Raw genomic sequence first — 20,373 nt, forward strand, 5'->3', positions numbered from 1 at the left:
CTTCCATTTGAGGAGTAGCACTATCCTGAAAATAAAGACCTCAAGGCTTTGGTGTATCACAACTATTAACGATACTTGAAAATAAGTAATCAATCATATAAAATTCCTTTTCGTTTTTTCTAATATAAACAATTTATAAATTAGAAACCATTAAACAGCTTATACTAATATATATTTTAAATAATAAACAAAAATATATTAATTAGTATATAATTATGTAGTATAAATCTATACTGCCTATAATAAGAACCTTTATGTACTATATACATTTTTTTAATAATAAGTAAATAAAAGATGTAGCATATAATTTTATTTTACATATTGTAACTTAACAACGCTAGTTTTTATACTAGCATTATTACTTTAAATATTACTATTAATATACAACGACTAAAGTATTATAAAGATAATATAGGATAAATCACACATAAAGAATTTAAATAAATGTTATTTAAAAAGGCGTTTACTTAGTCCTTTTTGCTACTAGAACCTTCTCCATTACCTGAAGATGATTCCTTAGACTCTTGTTCTAATGACATTGCTATGGCTCTTGCTAATTGTTGACTCTCACTAGATTCCGTACTATTTCTAGGAGAATTTTCTGCATTAGCTGACTTTAGATCTTGTAATGAATTTAACTTAGCCCTTTCTATTTGATAATGAAACGAATCCTCATAACTACGCTTAGATCCGGCTTGCACCGCTGGCTTTTCCGGATCATAACCTAACTTTTTAGATATATCGTGATAATTATGATCAATCACAGTTAATTGGGAGGATAATTCTTTTTGAATCGTATAAAAGGTTTTTTTTAAAACATGTAAAAAATGGTGCTCCTTATGTGAATCCTTTAACATTTCATCGATCTCCTCCATTTCTTTTCCATAAATACCATTCTCCATGTAAAACTTTTTACGATTAGTTGCTTCAAGTAAAATCCGATCTAGTTTATCACTAGCATCGTTTATTTCTTTTGTACTAGGCATATCTTGATTAAGTGATGGAGGTAACTCAGGATCATAAAAATACTTATTATTAGATTTACCTTTATCTAATTTTTGACCTGAGCTAGAACTTTCCCCGGGCGAATCATGATAACCCCTATCAGTAGATTTACCTTTATCTAATTTTTTACCAGAGTTAGATCCTTCATCATCTGAATTTTTACCAGAGTTAGATCCTTCATCACCTGAATTTTTAAATAATGCTGTTGGTCGTGTATTAGTCACGGGTAACCCATCACTACCTAATTTAAGCGTATATTTATCAAATAAAAAATCTAAGCATATTTTACCTTTTATACCTAAGTACTCGCAGAATCAATTGATGAAACCATTATTAGCAGTTCACATCAATAAACCATATGCTAAACAAGAAAAAAATTCAAAATTTTTTGTAAGTAAATCTATATTTATGTAATATATAAACATAGTAAATAGACTTACAATAGAAATAAACAAAAAAACTTTAGCTAAAGGGTATTTAGCCAAAATTCTAAATATAGAGTTATTAAAGGTAGATATATGACTTATTGTACTTATTTTAAAAATACTTAAAGTAAGCATTTGTCTACTATCAATTTTAAGAGCATTTTTACCTAGTTCAAAAGCAAAACCTAATGTTAAGGCTAAAAAGAAGATCAACATTATAGTTAAACCATATATGCCATTTGTATATGCACTTACTACGTAAGGATAAACTAAAAGAATCTCTAGATCAAACAATAAAAATAACAATGCGAATATAAAGAAAGAAATACTGAACTGTGTCCTGTTTTGACCCAGGAACGAGTGGAAACCACACTCAAACGCACTATCTTTTTCCTGGTAAGGATTATGTGGAGCAAATATCAAATTAACGGCCAATAAAATAATGGCCAATAAAGGTATAAAAACAAAAAAAAAAGTTGTACTTGTCATTTATTGGTTAAATAATATCAATGCTAATATATTAGCTAAACTTAATCATTCATGAGGTACGAATATAAATAAAAGTATTATTAAAGTTAATACAGATATAGTAATAGTTAAATAACTAGATAATATAATACTATTTGTTTTAAACGTTATTTTTTCAATTAAGTTATTATTTTGTATTATGTTACCGTGTAAAGTCAAATTGGCGATTTCTGGATTAATTGTATGCTCAGGAGCATCAAAGAATATTTGTTTAATGATGTTTAAGTAGTAAACACCACTAATAACACTAGTTAATATAGCAACTAGTGCAAGGAAAATGTAACCACTGTCTAATGCAGCACTCAGTACCATTTGTTTTGCAAAGAATCCTATAAGAGGAGGTATTCCTGCAAAAGAAAAAATAGTAATAGTTAAACTTAAAGCTAATAAAGGATTTATTTCAAAATATCCCTTAAGTTGACTTATTAATTGTACTGGAGAATTGTTTTTATCATCTAGTTGTTTGTATTCATTGCTTTCGTTTACGTAATAATAAAGAGAAAACCCTATACTAATTAATATAATAAAAGCATTTAAATTACTAATAGAATACTGCATAAGGTAAAATATAAAGGCTTGTATAGACTCTACACTGTTAATACTTAGTGCAAGCAAAATAAACCCTACATGTGATATAGTACTGTAAGCGAACAATCTTTTAATTCTAAATTGAGTTAAACCTACTACTGTACCAACAATTAATGAAAGTAAAGAACTTACAAGTAAGCTAGAAGTCCAACTAAAACTAAAATTAAATAAAGAATTGCTTGTATAATGCACTAATTCTAATAAAAATACAAAAATAGAAATTTTTGCAACAATAGCTACAAATGTAGTCACTATAGTAGGTATAGCATCATATACACCAGGAGATCAGAAGTGAAAAGGTGCAGCACTCACCTTAAATAAGAAACCTACGCTAAGTATAAGCAATGAAAAGTTAATATAATAACTTTTATATCAATATAAAATATTATTACCACCCTCATTGGCCAAATCACTTAAACTAGTTATAACATATATACCATCAAGATTAGTAGTACCTGAATTTGCATATAATAAACTAGTACCTAGTAAAATAAAACAAGAACTTAAACCACCTAATAAGAAATAAGTTAAACCACCTGAAGTAGCTAATTCAGAATTTCGGTATAATGTACTAAGTAAATATAAACCGTAACTTTGTAACTCAATAGATAGAAATATAGAAACTAAATCACTTGTAGATACTAAAAATATTGCACCACTAACTATAAATAATAATATTAAAGGGTACTCGATTATTTTAAACTGTTCCCCCATCTTATTTACAATTTTAGTTCTGTAATATAATAAATTATAAAAAAGCATTTTATTTAGAGAAGAATATGAAGTTGTTCACACCCTTCTAGGATAAAATGCTGTAAGTTGAAGTATTAGTCCACTGATTAAACATATAAACATATGAAAAATATGGGTAATACTAGTTGCATGAAATAATCCTCCATACAAACCTATACCTCTGTCTAAAGATGTAAAATATAAACTCGTGAAAGATAATAATGATGAATAAAGAAGAATTATAATAGACACTCTACTATATAATATAGACTTATCTCGTCTTAAGGTAACCGCATTCGATAATAATAATTGTAATATTGATAATATAATCATTAAATAAATAAAAGAGTCTAACTTTTATATATTTATTTTTAGCGTAATAATAAAAAAATATCTCACTTTTAATTATATATCTAAACTTTTTTTATGCTATGTACAATCTATATAAAGCTTCAATCATTTAATTAAATTTTACGCTTTTTATTGTATATGTTAAACACATTAAAAATATAATATATACAATAAAAATAAGACAAAAATGTAGTATTAAAAATAGCCGGAGGAGAAATTTGAATTCTCATTCTTAATGCATGAAATTAATGTTCTAACCAATTAAACTACCCTGGCTGTTATTATACTTTAGATTATAAAGGGTGAATACCCTGATTTGAACAGGGAACACACTGTGCCACATACAGTCGCTCTACCTATTGAACTATATCCACCTTTAAATCATAATATTTATATAACTTTAAACATATAATACTAAAAAGTAATTATGTTGGAGTGATTCGAACACTCAATGGTAAATACCAAAAATTTATGACTTACCGATTAGTCCACAACATATTTTTAAATATATTAATATATAGATAAATAATAAACTAATAACATTGCATAAGGTAGATCCGACTTGAACGGATAAGATATAAAAATAATCAAATAGGCCTAAGCTATTCATGTCTACCAGTTCCATCACTACCTTTAAATTGCTCGAGATAAGATTTGAACTTACAACCTAAACATCTTCAGAGTTCCGCTCTACCAGGTTGAGCTTCTCGAGCTATATATACAGCTTGTAAAGCTATATACACTACATATTTAAGTGTTATATCTATTATGATACATGAAGTATAATTTATATTTAAATTAGCTTACGTGTCTAATTCTATATGATTATCTAACATAACTATAACCAAATAAAAATATTTTTTTTTTTAGTAAAATCCTAGCATCTTAATAATTAAATGAACTAAGATTTATTAAAAAAAATATTAACTATGGTTAATATAGCTTATAACGCCATATATATAAATATAAGCAGATTGCCATTATATTTTTTGTTAACCACCCTCTCTGAAAAAGATACCTATACCTTAAGTGGAGACATCAGGACTCGATCCTGAAATAACGATATGCAAAATCGCAGTTTTACCAATTAAACTATGTCCCCTTTTTATATAATAATATATAGATTTATAATATTATTTTTATGTACTATCTTTTGCACTTTTATTATTTTATGTTGGTAAGCACTTTATAGTAATATAAATATATATGTAACCTTTTATATATGAAGCTGACATAGCGTTTATATAATATAAACAAAAATTTGTTTATGACTTTAAACCATATAACGTATCCAAAAGAGGACTTGAACCTCTACGATATTATATCAACGAAGCTTAAGTTCGTCCTGTCTACCAATTCCAGCACTCGGACGTATATTTTTATTTGATAAATCTAAGGCCAGAGTGAGTTGAACACTCATCTCAGCTGTCATGAGCAGCTTGCTTTACCAATTAAGCTATGACCTTCTTATATATGCGGACAAAGGATTTGCACCAATATAGACTGGACATGAGCCAATTATGTTACTATTACATCAATCCGCATTATAAAAAATATAAGTTTATATTAATATACAATTTATAGCCTCAGAGGGGGTTGAACCCTCGCATGTAATGACGAAAACATTATGTCTTAACCACTTGACTATAAGGCCTATTATGTATAAAATAAGTCCAGTGCAAGTATCGCACTTGCTTCAGCTGGTTACAAAACAGCTACATTACTTTTATGCTAACCGGACTGAAGTTAATGTAGTTGTATTTATTATAATTATTATTCTTATATACATAAAAATATGTGTGATATCGGGTAAAATTAGTTAAATATTAAATTAGTACTTTATACCTAAAAACATTTAAATTCTTTCAGCTAAAGCCTATTAATAGCAATAATATTCTTTAATTTAAGGAAGCTAAAATAAAGGGTTTTATTGCATAATAAAAAAGATTTTTTATTATTTACTATTTCGTAGTATTCCACTACGTATATTTAAGAATATCTTAAAGTAAATTTCGCGCCTAAATGCTTTCAGCACTTACTTTTAACTAACTTAGCGTTCCTGCCGTGCCTATGCTATAGATTTACTTAAGTGTAAGTAACACCCCATTGTGCCTATCATCTCTTTAGTTTATTTAGGTTTTTCTTCATTTATTTAATATTGGGCACATAAACAACAGGTAAACCAGAGGTTAATATACCCAGCTCCTTTCGTACGAGGGGGATATCCTTATTTTATTCTAATTTCCTCTAGAAGATAGAAACCATACTGTCTCACGACGTATTTAACCCAGCTCGTGTAACTTATTAATCGACGAACAGTCGAACCCTTCATGATTCCTGCATTCATGTGGATAAGTTAAGCCGACATCGAGGTGCCAAACTGCGCACTCAATTTGTACTTCCTGGCGCAATTAGCCTGTTCATATTGTGTTAAGTTAAAAGCAATATATTATACTTTTAACCGCCATTTTTTTCAAAATGGATCAGACTATTTATTCAATTTTCTCTATTTATGATATATGCAACGCGAAAATTAAAAACATGGCTAACATAAATATGCACACCTGTAAAAAAATAAATAAAAAAAATATATAAAAAATATATTTAATATATAAACATTTAAATTTATTTATTTAAGGATTTTATTTACTACTTACTCAGCCTTTAACTCCAAAAGCACCGTTACGGTTCTTAGAGTTTATAAGTGTATATTGTACATTTGATTTATGGTAACCTCTTAGCATGATAGTAGATAATCCTCGGAAAGAAGAATCCACATTTTTTAACCCTCCTAATCATTTCATTTTAAATACAGATCTTGATGCAGTTGCTCGGGGAGTTAATCTACCTTTTGCTTCCACTCTGATACCTCTTAATTTTAAATGTTTTAAATGATGTCTAATTACAAAACCTTTTAAAGAAATTTTTTTTTTCTTCGTATAAGATCTTTTTACAACATTTATTTGTAAATCATCCGCGGCAGGGTAGAAACTTAATAACAGATTGTTTAAATAATCTTTACCTTTGTTATAATTAAACATAGAGCTAATAATATTATTACGAATTCTATTAACCAAGAACTGGTCTTTGTTTGGTCTAGGTATTCTTTCACTTATTTTCCTAATAACAGGTAATTTAAGTTTACGTAAAGATGTTTTTAAAACTTTATATAATCTATTATTTCTATTTCTTAGTTTTAATGATACAACTTGAGTAAAAATATCACTATTTAAATGCATTTTTTTTAATTTTACTATGTTGAACTCAACTTCTTTATTATATAAAATTTTTACTAAATTAATAAGATTTGACATAAACTGATTTGTAAATTTTAAGCTATTTAACTTAAATAAATAAAAAAAGTATCGTAATTTTTTTTCTTTAAAATGTTTTATAGACTCAAGTTTAACTTGATCAAATTTAAGATAGTCTAGAGGTTTTCAACTTGAAATCTTATTAAGAAACATTATACGTTTTTCATCTTCTGTTATAATATTTGTTTTAACTAAACTTGTTAAAAATACAAAATAAGTATTTAATAACTCTACTTCGGAAGAGTTAGCGTATTTGTTAATAATGGACATAGTATATATTTCATATAAATTATCATGGTCACCTAAAATAGAAAATTCCTCTCAACTTAAGGGTCTATTATATTTTATGAGGGCTTTCCCTTCACGGTTGTATTTAACAGATTTTTTCAAATCATAACGAGGATAAAAAATTTCTTTTTTAGCCTTTTCGTAATTCTGTGATAGTAACATACCCTCTGTATTAAGAACATAAAACGTAATTAATACTTTGTTGCTTGTATGTTTTAATTCACCTCTACCTATAAAAACTTTTTTAGTAGACACTCGTCTGAATCTAAGAAGTAATTGTTTAGTTTTATTTTGTAATAAATCTCGGTTAAGTTGAAAATTAAAAAAACTTTTTAAAATATTTATAAGATTTTTATCTGCTGTAGGTAACGTTTTTATATAATTAGAGTCATATGAATATATACTATTATATCATTCTTGAGATGCAGGTGTATAATGTCTAGTTATACCCGTATCACTTTTAATATAATTCAATTGTTTATATATGGTTGTTTTACTTTTTTTGGCAAATAAAATAGGTAAATTTGGATCTAAATTTACTTGAGATGAATTCATCTCAATATTTACTTGTGTTTTTAAGTCTCTCATGTTATTTAATTTTATATCTAATTTTGCTTAATCATTAATCTAGGATTAAGTCTATTTCATTAATATAATTTATATTAATTATTAATTTGTTAAATTATTCTTAAATTACTAATTTAAAACAACCTAACTTTAAAATATTATAAAGGAAGAGAAAATTGTTGGATTCTTATTAAGGTATTATGGTATTATTTAACCAAACAAACCTTATAGTCGTTGAACGTTTTTACTATTTGAAGTAAAATTCGCTTCAAGTTAACTTATTTTAAGTCTTTCTTGAAATTAACCCAATTATTACAACATTTACTATAAATATAATAAATATTGTGGGACAATAGCTTGTTTATCCCTAGCGTAGCTTTTTCAATTATCCAAGACCTTTCCTTTCTGCATCTTGTGATCATATGCCCCGCTTACGCGACTGATAGACGTGTAAGTCAAACAGTAAAGCAAGATTAAGCCATTAAACTTGACAAGTAATAAACATAATTATATTATTAGTAATTTTATTAATCACCGGATGTGCTATATTAGTACATACCTACTAATAACATAACTAAAAACATTGGAAAACTAAAAAGTATTTTCTTAATGTTTTAATTACAACTATTTTCCATATAGTTAAAATCTTACTTGAATAAAAAATATTAGTTCTAACTCAATAGATATATAGCTGGATTAGTTATAGCACAAGCTATACCAAATAACATACTAAAAAAAAAATATACATCATTAGTATATTTAATTATCATAATTATATGACAATTTTACAAAATTAACTTTGGATACACCCAGGTACTTTTTATGGGATCTGTGCCCCGCATAAACTGCCTCCTAGCAATTGTTCCTTCAAAGAAGGTTAATGATTATCTCAAATCTCTTACAAGGCGAAGCATGCAAAAAAGTTTGAGACTTTCACGTAGAAAATCTACCAATATGATAAACTAAATAAAGGTGTTTCAATTGTGTTAACACTACCTTATAACTAAAAATCGCAATATCATATTCAATAACTAGCAACAGTAAAGCTGCATAGGGTCTTCTCGTCTAACTAGAGGTAAACTGTATCTGCACAGCTATTCCAATTTCACTGAGCCAATCATTGAGACAGCTGTTGTATCGTTAAATCATTCATGCAAGACCGCATTTAACGGCCAGGGTATTCCGCTACCTTAGGACCCTTATAGGTAAGGCCGCCATTGATCGGGGTTTCCTTCGAAGCCAAGCTTATATTAGTCGACTTAGCAAATCCGTTAACCAGCCGACATCGGGCAGAAATCACACTCAATACTTTGATTTGTTATCTTACTGCAGAGTGCTTTGTTTTAATTAAACAGTCGTACAACACTATTCCATGCTTCCTATTCTTAACCTAATATTAATTAGGAGGAATGGCTCTCCTTATCCCGAAGTTACGGTAGTTAGTTTGCCGAGTTCCTTAATGATTGTTCACTCAAACGCCTTCGTATTCTCTACTAGCTTACTGGGGGTAGTCTTTAGGTACGGTTTAGATTATCTTACTATAAAAATATTGCTCATCTGTTTTAGTTTATTGCAAATATATAGTTACTGTTTTTCCAGAACCTTCTTCACTTTATTTTTCTACCTTTTGTAATTACTTACGTTAGATTATTAAAAAGAAGGTTGTTACTTTGTGACAAAGATTTACTCATCGTTTAATCCCTTTGGATTGGTAAACTTAGAGGCCGTTACTTTATTAAAACCATAAGCTTTAGGCGAGGGTATTACCCTTTTTCGTTACTCATGTCAGCATTCTCACTTGGGTTATCTTATATTTATTCTTAAAAAGAATAAGTCCTTGATTTACCCAACGTTCTGCTACCCCATTAAATATAATAATAAATTATTAATAAATATGGACAAGGTGTCGGTATATTGTTTAGATCCGTTAAATTTTCGGTGCAACTATCAGTATAAATTAAACGCAAGCGTTTATTTATTAAACCAGTGCTCTGTTACGAGATCTTCAAAAAATGGACCGCTTCTAAGCCTATTTCCTAGTCGTATTAGATAGAAACTTCCTTAATTTCACTTAACAATAATTTTGGAACCTTAACTCTTGTTCTGGGCTGTTTCCCTTTAGACATACAACCTTATCGTACTATGTCCGATTATTCAATATTCATCATTGCCCTTCCGAGTGCGAATACTCACCGATAAAATCTTCACGATTGCCCGATATATGCAAAATTACCCCCCCTTATTCTATAACCTGGCCGAAAAAGCCAATAGAATAATAAGATAGAAGTTGCCTGAGATCACAGTTCTGTACCTGCTATGATGTGCCTTGAATTACCTACTTATATAGGTTTCGCAGAAACAGATCTACCTCTTTAGTCTTGATTTTATTAAGACAAAGCTGAGGTCCTTCTCCCTAAATAGTTAAAAACTATCCATTTAACGGATAGTAATGTATTTTTTTTTTTTTATTTTTTGTGTCCAGCTGTACAATAATATATTTTCTTTACAGGTCTTCCAGTTTTAAGTGCTTTATTTACAGCAGTTCTACTTACACCTATAGCTGCAGCTGCTTCAGTTATGTTTGTATATTCTTTTACCTCTAGTGTAGTAAGATTTTTAACTGTAACAGGTACACCAACAAGCAATATTCTAGCCGCCTTCATGTTAGCACGTGTTTCATCCGAAAGTTTTATACCTTTACGTGAGTCAGATATTTTTATTTTCTCTTTATCAGTTAAGATTCTACCTGTTGCGGCTAATGATAAGTTATTTCTTGCTTCTTCACTTAATTTTCGATCCTTTTTAAAGAACTCTAAAGTTTCATCGCTATGTTTAAAACCTAACGAAGAACCTGCTTGTTGTAATATATTATACTCAGGTTTTAATAAATCTAAATAAAACTGCTCTCTTAATATAAGATCTACATCCTCACAGTACTCAAGAATATCTAAAGTAAAATTTGAATATCCATATTTCAAAAGAGCATTATGTATAGCTGTTTTATGTTCACTTAAATGTTTAAGACTATAATATTTATATAATCTCACAGAAAAATTAACTGAACTACCTATGTAGCTTTTTTTATTTACATTGTTAGTTCAACGATATACAACTGCTTTATTTTTGTTTTCTTTTAATATACGATCTTTTTCAAGATCACAATTAATATAAGTTATTATAGGCTTTACTTCAGAAGAGTTATTACCTAATACAGATGAAAAAAGGCAACATTGTTGCCCTATAAATTTTTGTATAAAGTTTATTTGAGTAGCTTTATTTTAATTATTTAAATATTAATGTCTTTACATTCAAAACTTTAGAGGTTACACTTTCGATTCTATCAATGATTTAGGGTGCTAGCCTTCCAATGGCCCGAGTACCTTTCTACTTGTACCTCGCTTGTAGCTGCTACGGGTATCTAATCATGATAACTTGTCGACTATACTCTTAACCAAATATAGTGAACTTATTAGGATCACTAATTCTAATTGAAAAGAATAAAGTATGAACATAAACCATTAAGGCTCTTATGGGACGAATAGAAATAAAAAAAAAAAATACTATACTATCCTGCATCCTTTAGGATGAGGCTTGACTATATCTTAAGCTTGCGCTAACCAACATCTAGTCGATGAACTGCACACCATTACTTTTAAATAATGGTGCTTGGCTGCGGATTACCCATTCACTTACGTGTATCAATTTCGATTTTACCATACCACGAGTCATTACCTGTGCCACAAACTGTGTTACCACGTCTGCTTGGTTGAAATTGCTTTAGGGCTTTCCCGCAATTTGATGGTTTGAGCAGAAGGTTCACTTCTACCTACTGGCCTAAATAATTGCTTATTCTATCTTCTACCAGCTATCCTAGTCAGTGTTGTCTTTCACTAACTTACCACAGTTCTTCGGATATCTTTACAACGATAACCCGTTCGGGCTTTTATAACCCTGACTGTAGTAAGATCACCAGGCTTCGGGTCTAATTTTAGATACTAATTCATTATTTCATAATTGGTTTATCTGGGCATTATTGCTCGCATCTAATATTAACTCGCTGACCCATTATGCAAAAGGTACGCTCTTACTTTTTATTTAAACTTTACTCGAGCTGCTTATAAGACTACTATTTCAAACCGTTCCTTCATAGTACTTTTACGCTATCGCTTATATATTATATTTAGCCTTAGAGGAAGGTTCCCCTTTACATTCAAACAGGTTTTGCCCATTTTACTTATTATATATCTACCATATCTTCGAATTATTCTTCTAGTCTATGACCTATATTTGAAGGCTCTTCTACTTTCATTCACACTAATTATAGAATCTCGTTTGATTTCTTTTCCTGAAGTTACTAAGATATTTCAATTCACTTCGTTTATTATTGAATTTCTCTAAGAGTTCATGTGTATTTTACTACCAGATATTTCACCGGATTAAAGAACAACTAATATTACAATTTCTTCACGCAATACACATTTTAAATTTCTTTACTCTCTTTAATATATAGCTAGGTATCCCTAATAGTCTCTTTATATACTTTCCTATGCATAAATGCATAGAAATTACTTATAGATATCTTACACATTACTAATACAACCTTATTAACCTACATTCATTAAGATATTGTATTCGGATTATTATGATTCGAACATAACAGATCCTCAACCCAAATGAGGCGCCTAACCAACCTGGCTCTAATCCGTTTTATTTATCTTTAAAAGAAGAATTCCAGAGAATATCCGATTTGAACGGATGTGATCTATTAAATCAAATAAGTTTCAAGCTTATCACTTTAAACCACTCAGTCAATTCTCTTTTATTGCCTATTATCTAATATTATTAAATAATATTAAGTAATATTCATGATTCCTCAGAGACTTGAACTCTAAACACATCCTTATCAAGAATACGCTTTACCAATTAAGCTAAGGAACCTTGATTTAATATATGAATGTAATTTGTAAATATATTGTTAAAATACGCAAAATGGATAATATAAATAAAATTTATATATCACTAAGCAAGAGCACTCAGATTTGAACTGAGAAAGTGAAGTTTGAAGCTTCAAATTTTACCATTAAACTATGCTCTTATAATTAGTAGAGATGTTATTGTTACATATTAATAACATCTTAATAAAAATACCGGAAAAGAGATGATTCGAACATCCAGGTGCATAACACAATATTTAGCAAATATCTCGCTTTACCCATAGCAACTTTTCCTATTTTTATTTTTAATTAACCCATCAAATCAGGAAAAAAAATATAAAAACTATTAGAACTTTCATATACAGCATAATATTAATATGCTGAATTATAATTATAGTATACGGCCAGCCGAATTCGAATCGACACAAATCGTTTGGAAGACGAAAGGTCTACCATTAACCTATGGCCGTTTATTTTTTTTTGTATATTTATTGTTACCAGTTTTGTCAAAACAATAATCATATTTTTTATCTGTAAACATATAAGACCTATGGGATTCGAACCCATATAACGAAGATTAAAAGACTAGTGTTTTACCGTTAAACTAAGATCTCTTTAGATTTTTAAATCTAAATTTAGGGTATTTTAAGCCTTAAGGCTTAAAATAAGATACCGTAGGTACAAAATCTAGTACAATATACACTATAATATAGCTTAGACATATAAAGAAAATAATTTATATTATTTATCTATAAATCTAATATAACATAAGCTTCTAATAAACATATAATAAAAACATTATCTTTATTACTTAGAAGAACTAGATGGAACAAAGAGGCTAATTAATACAGAATAGGTAAGATAATATATCTACGAACCCCAGTAGTAAATTGAAATAAAAAGGAATAGCCATACCACATCCACAAAATGTCAATATAAAATACTAGACTCAAGACCTAAATGATGATTTTCTGTTGAGTGGTATGCTAAAACACGTCACAAACCGACAGCAATAAAAGCTGTACCTATCATAACATGAAGCCCATGAAAACCAGTACCAAAATAAAAACATGACCCAAAAGCACCATCACTTATAGTGAAAGAAGAAACAGTATACTCTACACCTTGGAAACCTGTGAATATAACTGCTAATATAACAGTAGCAACTAAACCATATAAAGCTCCACTTCTATTACCTTGTATCAAAGAATGATGAGCATATGTCACTGTAACACCAGAAGATAATAATATAACAGTGTTAAGTAAAGGTAATTCAAATGGATTAATTGCTTCTATACCCATAGGAGGTCATTGAGCTCCTAATTCTACAGTAGGTGATAAGGCACTATGAAAAAAGGCTCAAAAAATAGCTAAGAAAAATAATGCTTCTGAAACTATAAATAAAGCCACACCCATGTTTAACCCTCTTTGTACAGCTAATGTATGGTTACCTAAATATGTACCTTCACTTATAACGTCTCTTCATCATAATGACATAGATGAAATAAGTGTTACAAAAGCTAAAGATAAAAATGTTTCTGCATTATTAAAACCGTGCATTGTTAATACACCACTAGTTGTTAATGTTAATAATGCAATACAAGTATATAAAGGTCAAGGTGACGGTGATACTAAATGAAAAGGATGAGCTTGGAAATTACTTCTTGTCAAATTAGTCATTTACATTTATTATTATAAATAATTATGTGTTTTAATATATATAAAACTTTTTTTGATTAAAAAAGAGAGATATATTAATATATGCATACCAGAGGTATATAATTTTGGCGTAATATATATTACTATATATTAAGGATTAAGGAATAGGTGACTTGAACACCTAGCCTACCGTGTGTAAAACGGTTGCTCTACCATTAAGCTAATCCCTTTATAGTTTATATTATCTTTACGGGCTAGGTCGGGTTCGAACCGACATTTGCTTTCTTGACAAAAAAGTTTCTTACCAATTAGAAGACTAACCCTTATTATACTTTAAATTATACTAATAGTATATATTAAATATAATAAAAATATTTAGGTAAGAATAAAACTAACAATTTAGTTAGTTATTAAATCCTTAAATGATTTATGATTAATTTTTTTGTTTTATTGTAATAACAATAGCACCAACCATTGCTAACAATAGTATAATAGAAGTTAATATTAATCATATACTATAACTAGTGTACATAATATTTCCTATACTAGAGATATGGCTAGTTTCGGCTAAATTACCATCTCATATTTTACTAGTAACAAATGAAATTTCACCGTTGTCTAATTCAGTACCATTTAATTTAAAGAATTTATTTAAACTATCACTATAATTATGAGATCAAATATCATTTATAGTATTGTTTAAATAAACAGTATAACTATTAAAAGTAGCAACACTATAAGGCAATATTTGATATAAAAGATAGTTGAAAACTATAGTAATAAAAATAGCTAAAGGTATGCTATTACTAGTATTACTTAATAGTTCACTTATTCTAACATTAATTAACATTAAAATAAATAAAAATAAAATTGACACTGCTCCGACGTATACTAATAAGTAAGAAAGACCAATAAAATTTAAACCTAATACCATTAGGTAACTAGCTATACTTAAAAATAAACCTATTAAAAATAATACAGAAACAATAGGATTTTTACTAATAATAACTAATATTCCACATAATATAGCTGCTATAGATATAATATCTAATATTTCTGATCTATAACCATTAGTGAAAGTTTCATTTAAAATATATAGACTATTCATGAATAAAAAAAGGAATAAAAAAACCTCTATATTTAATTAAAGTTTAATTAAAGTAATTTAACTACCATTATTAAAAATATTTTTAACGAAAGAGGAAAGAGTAGTTAAATAAGAATATAGACGTGTATAAGACTTGAACTTATATACTTGTGGCCGAAACACAAAACTTTACCATTAAGTCAACACGCCATACGTATTCTTAGTGCCTAGCCCCTAAGATGAATTGAACATCTATCGGAATATTAACAGTATTCCGCTCTACCATTGAGCTATAAAGGCCTAAGATAATTAGGAAGAAAAGGACTCGAACCTTCGACAGCTTATTGCTATTGAGTTTACAGCTCAACCCGTCATACCAACAAACGGAACCTTCCTTAGTATAATATAAGTACTTATAACCCAAAGGAGCTGGTTTATAAGTATATATTATACAGTATATATAAAATATATGCATTGTTAACATTAATCAATCCCGTGCAATTTCCACTACACGAACCGTATTTCGACTTAACACCAATCAAAGTCACGCATACGAAAATCTCCCATAAAAATAACTAGAACTAATTTACTAGAGTAAAAATAAATGGAAGACCAAACTTATTGCACACACTTCTTTCGGCGCCTGACGAGTAGTTAGTACCTATCTGAGAAAAAATTCACCGTGACGTGGTGATTCACGATTACTAGTAATTCCTTATTCATGCAGTCGAATTTCAGACTACAATCCTTGTTATATCCTACTTTATTAGATTAGCTCCAATTCACATTATCGCATCATTTTGTATAGGAATATGTGGCACGTCTATCGCCCACAACATTAAGGCCATGATGACTTGTCTTGGTCCCTGTTATCATATCCGATATGATGGTGAACTGCTTTATTTAGATTAAATCGCAAATAAAGCAAGGGTTTCCGTTAATTTAATGGAATTAACCAATATCTCACGACATTAACTGAAGACAGCCGTGCAACGCTTGTAATATATTCTATATTTCTTATTATAATATAAGACTTCCTTAATATAATATTCAAGTTGTGGTAAGGTTTTTCGCGTAACTACGAATTAAATAACATACTTCACTACTGGTTTCAGAAACGGTCTAATGATTTCAGTTCCTGCGTTGCCACATTACTCTTGAGGTGAAATGCTTACACTTTCATTTATAGACTAAATAATTTTATCTAACCTATGGCATTCATCATTATCTGCTTGGACTACTAGGGTATCTAATCCTGTTCGCGACCCAAGCCTTCGTCCCTCAACGTCAGTTATTAGATAAAAGGTTGCTTTCGCCTTTACCAGTCCTCATGGTATTAAAAAATTTCAACTCTACTCCACAAATACTCACCTTCTCATATATAACTCTAGTATAACCGTTTCCTATTAAAGACTAATTATACCGTCTAGGTACCCTTTAAACCTACTAAAGATGAATAACACTAGTCTTCTACGTATTACCGCGACTGCTGGCACGTAATTTGGTCAAGACATATAGACAGGAAATTGTCATAATCAGTATCCTATCTAGAACTTTATTCGATAAAATCGATATTACTTTGTCCACTGAAGTATTACTTCCTCGCGCCTTGCGGTGAGTGGTAAATTAATTGATCCCACAACGGCAGCAAAAAAAGATCAAAATGAATAATCTTTTATATACAAAATCAGAAGTTTTGTATATAATTAATTAAACAGCCAAAATAACTAGCGGAAGCTATTCATTCCCCCAAGTTGCTGGTTCAGCCGTTAGGCTATTGACCAAGATTCCCCACTGCTGTACTATACGTATTGGGGTTTTTTCAGACCCAATGTGATCGATCGACCTCTCAGCCTCGACTACGGAATTTTAAGCTAGTTAAACCATTACTTTAACTACTACCTATCCGAAACACTTATTGTCCTCTTAAAGCGGAAGTTTAGTTCCTTTCATTGCGATTATAAGGTATTTATAAACCTTACTTTAAGGCAGCCAAAATGTTATATACTCACCTGTACACCACTTCTAATGAAATAGATGATAAAAAATCATTAATTAGATTAGACGTTCGATTAGCATGTGTCAAGCACTTGGACAGCGTTCATTCAGAGCCATCATCAAACTCAATTTATAGGTATAGAAAATATAAACTTTTACTAATTTAAGAAGTACATTACTATACCATTACTAATACATCTTAACTTAATTAATAAAAAAAAATTTTTTTTTTATTAAGATATTTTTTTTGTTTTTGGATAATTTTAAGCCGGATCCTGTTATAGTTATTAGTCTATAATAAGGCCTAATGTCAAGCTTGCGTTCTCATTAATATTCTTTTACTGTATATATTTTTTTTTGATATGTTGATTTTTTTTTTATTGTTGTTATTTTATATCGTTGTTTTTTATTATTTGTTTTACATACATTTACCTATAGTTTTTTGAACTATAGAAAGATATTAAATATTTTCTATTTAACACTCAAGTTTTTACCCAACACTCATTTTTAGGTGTTGACATTCAATAAGCACCGGACTTTCCTATACTATACTAAATATAGCACTTGTACTATTAGTATCACAAAAACATACTTTATTATTTATACAGTTTAGCACAGTAAAAGGTATAAAAAAAATTTATATATTTACTATAGATTAATGTAAATCTAAAGCATCTTTAATATAACTACTAGTTAAAACTACAAATACTTGAGCTTGTATAAAGGCAATACCTAATTCTAAACCTGAAAAGGCTATTATAAATGCTAAAGGTATTAAACCTAAAAAGAAGAAAATAAATCCAGAAGTCATAATGTTATATGTAAATCCTGCTAAAATGTTTAATAACATATGACCACTTAATATGTTGGCACCCAATCTAAGACCTAAAGAAACATTTCTAGATAAGTATGATATAAACTCTATTAATACTAATAGAGGTAATAATGCTAAAGGACAACCTGCAGGCACTAATAAAGAAAAAAATTCTAAACCGTGTTTTTGGAAACCTAATATAGTTGCACCTAACACTACAGTAAAACTAAGAGCAAAAGTAAATATGAAATGACTTGTTGAGGCAAAACTGTAGGGTACCATACCAATTAAATTATTTACTAATATAAATATAAATAAAGTATAGATAAAAGGGAAATATATTTGTCCTTTAGTAGGGTTTATTTGGTTTGTTACTATACTATGTATAGTGGCATAAATGGTTTCTTGACTTATTGATCAACTATTACTTACAACTTTATTATAATTAGTAGCTAAAACATTCAATGTTAATACAAAGAAAGCACCTATTGTTAAATATAATCCTATATTAGTTAATGATATATGTAAATTACCGAATATAGGGGCATCTAAACTTAATAAGTTCCTAATTTCAAACTGATCTAAGGGACTTGTGATTGTTGTATAAGCTAAATTAGACATTTGCTAGTTTACTTTTTTATTTTTATTGATATATTCTAACTTAATCCTTTTTATAGACTAAAACTTTAATTGCGAATAACTTTAAACCTATATTATAACCTTTTTATATATGCTTAAATTTTTAATTACGAGGTACTTTGAATCTATATGTTAAACGTTATATTTGTTTATAAACCTATAAGGGTTAAATATGACGTTTAACATAACAGAAAAGAGAGAAATTATAATAAATATTATAATTTACTTATAAATATTCTAGTAATAAATAATCGTACAAATCTTGGTAATATAAATTTAGAAAATACGTATATCATAATTACAAGTAATATAAAAGCAAATGTTACCTGATTTATAAAATAGAATGGAACTAATTGTGGCATATTATATTTTTTATATTTTTCAATGTTATAGTTATCTATTTTTACATTATTATATAATTAAATATAAAGATTATTCTGACACATGTAAATTTTCCTTTACATATATTACTATATATAAAAGATTAAGGAATAGGTGACTTGAACACCTAGCCTACCGTGTGTAAAACGGTTGCTCTACCATTAAGCTAATCCCTTTATAGTTTATATTATTTTAATAGTAATAAATATCTATATTTGAAAAATATAAACCTAGCATATTATGTGGGTTTTTACAGCTACTTATAGTTTTTATTTAACATTAATGTTAAAGATTTTTTTATATAATCTTCAGATTTAACTATTGTATATTAAAGATGAAACGGAGTAATGTAAACCGTCTAAAATTGGAGCAGGATATACACCCAATACAACTGTAAATATCACTAATGTAAGTAATATAAAAAATTCACGTTTATTAACATCACTTATGTTAGCTTCGAAAAATTTACTGAAAGATCCTCCAAAAGCTATTCTGTTAAACATATATATAGTATATGCAGCAGAAAACACTATAGATGAACTAGCAAATACACCTAGTAAAGGTAATCTTTCAAATACACCATAAAGAGACATAAATTCACCTACAAAATTTAAAGTAAGAGGAACTCCACAATTACCTAAAGATAAAATGAAGAATAAGATAGAAAATAATGGCATTATCTGAGCAATACCTCTGTAGAAACTAATTAACCTAGTTCCAGATCTATCATATAATACACCTCCAGCACAAATAAATAAACCACTAGAAACAAAACCGTGTGCTAAACCTAAAGCTATACCACCTTCTATACCTTGTATAGTATTACTAAATACACCGATAAGGTAAACAGCTGCGTGTGATACAGAACTATAAGCTATAAGTTCTTTGATATCTATTGTTCTTAAAGTACTAAAACTAGCATATATAATAGTAATAACACCGATAAGATATATAATATATGTATAATCTAAAGAAGCTTTAGGTAATAAAGGTAATATTAATCTGAAAATACCATATAAACTTAGCTTAAGCACAATAGCAGCTAATATTATACTACCACTTA

General features: G+C 28.6%; 15 non-coding genes across 15 annotated transcripts; all 15 read right to left on the minus strand.

Moving 5' to 3' along the window:
• Window positions 1–3,832: 3,832 nt before the first annotated feature.
• Window positions 3,833–3,905, minus strand: ONS95_008613. The gene has a single exon. It is a non-coding gene; the product is annotated as a tRNA-Met (tRNA).
• A 25-nt stretch (window positions 3,906–3,930) lies between these two features.
• On the minus strand, window positions 3,931–4,003 carry ONS95_008614. Its single transcript has one exon. It is a non-coding gene; the product is annotated as a tRNA-His (tRNA).
• Window positions 4,004–4,268: 265 nt separating this feature from the next.
• ONS95_008615 lies at window positions 4,269–4,342 on the minus strand. Its single transcript has one exon. It is a non-coding gene; the product is annotated as a tRNA-Phe (tRNA).
• A 317-nt stretch (window positions 4,343–4,659) lies between these two features.
• On the minus strand, window positions 4,660–4,731 carry ONS95_008616. The gene has a single exon. It is a non-coding gene; the product is annotated as a tRNA-Ala (tRNA).
• A 186-nt stretch (window positions 4,732–4,917) lies between these two features.
• On the minus strand, window positions 4,918–5,000 carry ONS95_008617. The gene has a single exon. It is a non-coding gene; the product is annotated as a tRNA-Leu (tRNA).
• Window positions 5,001–5,022: 22 nt separating this feature from the next.
• On the minus strand, window positions 5,023–5,095 carry ONS95_008618. The gene has a single exon. It is a non-coding gene; the product is annotated as a tRNA-Met (tRNA).
• A 115-nt stretch (window positions 5,096–5,210) lies between these two features.
• Window positions 5,211–5,283, minus strand: ONS95_008619. Its single transcript has one exon. It is a non-coding gene; the product is annotated as a tRNA-Glu (tRNA).
• Window positions 5,284–12,664: 7,381 nt separating this feature from the next.
• On the minus strand, window positions 12,665–12,736 carry ONS95_008620. Its single transcript has one exon. It is a non-coding gene; the product is annotated as a tRNA-Ile (tRNA).
• Window positions 12,737–13,131: 395 nt separating this feature from the next.
• ONS95_008621 lies at window positions 13,132–13,202 on the minus strand. Its single transcript has one exon. It is a non-coding gene; the product is annotated as a tRNA-Gly (tRNA).
• A 72-nt stretch (window positions 13,203–13,274) lies between these two features.
• On the minus strand, window positions 13,275–13,346 carry ONS95_008622. The gene has a single exon. It is a non-coding gene; the product is annotated as a tRNA-Lys (tRNA).
• Window positions 13,347–14,549: 1,203 nt separating this feature from the next.
• Window positions 14,550–14,621, minus strand: ONS95_008623. Its single transcript has one exon. It is a non-coding gene; the product is annotated as a tRNA-Val (tRNA).
• A 20-nt stretch (window positions 14,622–14,641) lies between these two features.
• On the minus strand, window positions 14,642–14,714 carry ONS95_008624. Its single transcript has one exon. It is a non-coding gene; the product is annotated as a tRNA-Asp (tRNA).
• Window positions 14,715–15,617: 903 nt separating this feature from the next.
• On the minus strand, window positions 15,618–15,688 carry ONS95_008625. The gene has a single exon. It is a non-coding gene; the product is annotated as a tRNA-Arg (tRNA).
• Window positions 15,689–15,707: 19 nt separating this feature from the next.
• ONS95_008626 lies at window positions 15,708–15,778 on the minus strand. The gene has a single exon. It is a non-coding gene; the product is annotated as a tRNA-Asn (tRNA).
• Window positions 15,779–19,414: 3,636 nt separating this feature from the next.
• Window positions 19,415–19,486, minus strand: ONS95_008627. The gene has a single exon. It is a non-coding gene; the product is annotated as a tRNA-Val (tRNA).
• Window positions 19,487–20,373: the final 887 nt, after the last annotated feature.

Source organism: Cadophora gregata (assembly GCF_030347475.1).
Source record: "Cadophora gregata isolate MNR1 chromosome Unknown scaffold_29, whole genome shotgun sequence".
NCBI classification, from domain to species: Eukaryota; Fungi; Ascomycota; class Leotiomycetes; order Helotiales; family Ploettnerulaceae; genus Cadophora; species Cadophora gregata.